This window comes from Equus caballus, chromosome 19 (genome assembly GCF_041296265.1).
Source record: "Equus caballus isolate H_3958 breed thoroughbred chromosome 19, TB-T2T, whole genome shotgun sequence".
In the NCBI taxonomy this organism is placed as follows: domain Eukaryota; kingdom Metazoa; phylum Chordata; class Mammalia; order Perissodactyla; family Equidae; genus Equus; species Equus caballus.
Window position 1 is genome coordinate 55,317,539 of NC_091702.1, and position 1,571 is coordinate 55,319,109.

Consider the following 1,571-nt stretch of genomic DNA (forward strand, 5'->3'; position numbering starts at 1 on the left):
CCAACAGCCACGTCCTGCTTCCCCTCAGGATTAGGCAGACTGCTGGACAGAAGTTTGGTCCTAGGACCAATGACAGAGCTGGAACCAGATCACTGTATGCCACATTTGTGGTCCGACTAAAGGCTATTCAGAAACTATGAAGGGAGTAGACTGAGTGCACTAGTTGTAGGTCATAACTACTTAGAAGAGAATCTAAAAGTAGGATGGACCTTTATGAGTCACTTAGTTCAAGTTCTGTACCAAAGAAGGAATCTCTTTTAAAACATCCTGATGATACAATCTCTCTCTGAAAACTTCAGTGATAGAGAATTACCACTACTCTCTACTACTCTTCAGGAAGGCCTTTTCTACTGTCGAAAAGTATCACGTGGGGCCAGCCCCATGGCCTAGTGGTTAAGTACGCGTGCTCCTGCTTCAGTAGCCCTGGTTTGGTTCCCAGGTGCAGACCTATACTACTCGTTGGCAGCCATGCTGTGGTGGCGACTCACTACAAAATAGAGGAAGACTGGCACAGTTGTTAGCTCAGGGAGAATCTTCCTCAAGCAAAAAGAGGAAGATTGGCAACAGATGTTAGCTCAGGGTGAAATCTCCTTCAGCAAAATAAATAAAGCAAAACAAAAACAAAAACAAAAGTATCACGTTAGGAGAGTCTTCCTTATAAAGAAAGAATAGCCATCACCCCACAACTTTCACTGTAGTTTGCTTTTTTATTTATTTATTTATTTTGGAAGATTAGCCCTGAGCTAACTACTGCCAATCCTCTTTTTGCTGAGGAAGCATGGCCCTGAGCTGACAACCGTGCCCATCTTCCTCTACTTTATATGTGGGACGCCTAACACAGCACGGGTTGCCAAGTGGTGCTATGTCTGCACCCAGGATCTGAACAGGTGAACCCCGGGCCACTGAGAAGCAGAATGTGCGAACTTAACTGCTGAGCCACCAGGCCGGCCCCTGTTTTTTTAGAAAAGGAAAGAAGTCTACCTTTTCTATATGACAATTGTTCTTCTCCCCTGGTTATATAATTGATTCCAAGCGCACCCAAGGTGATAAGATATGGTTTCTAGACCTCTCATGTTCCCAGTACTCTCCTTTCAAAACAGAAGTGCCCACAAAGTACTCCAGTGTATCCACATCAGAACTTTACATTTCAGTTCCAGCTCTTTCTCTCTCTCACTAACCGGTGAGTTAACAAAAGTAACAAATGCTTTCCAAAAAGGAGGATGAAAAAAAGTAATTGTAAATAAGAAAATCAATTTTCATGAACTAGTAGAATCTACTGTTTCATCTGTTCTGTAAGACAAAGGTTTCGTATGCTATATTTTCTAAAAGTGAGATCCTCCCATACCTGATTTTCCTTACCTTTAAAATAAATTGCCCTAATAATGTAATCTTCGTGTTTCACGTAACTGATGGAAATGCCTATAAAGTGAACAGTTTTGGCTATCCTCAGAAGTCAAGATCTATTGAAAGAGGAAGTTTTAAATGTTGTTTTGGTTTTTGCTGCACTCCATTTTTTGAAATTAAAAGCACTCTGTATTCCACCTTACATGATAGAGTGGTAACATAAGATA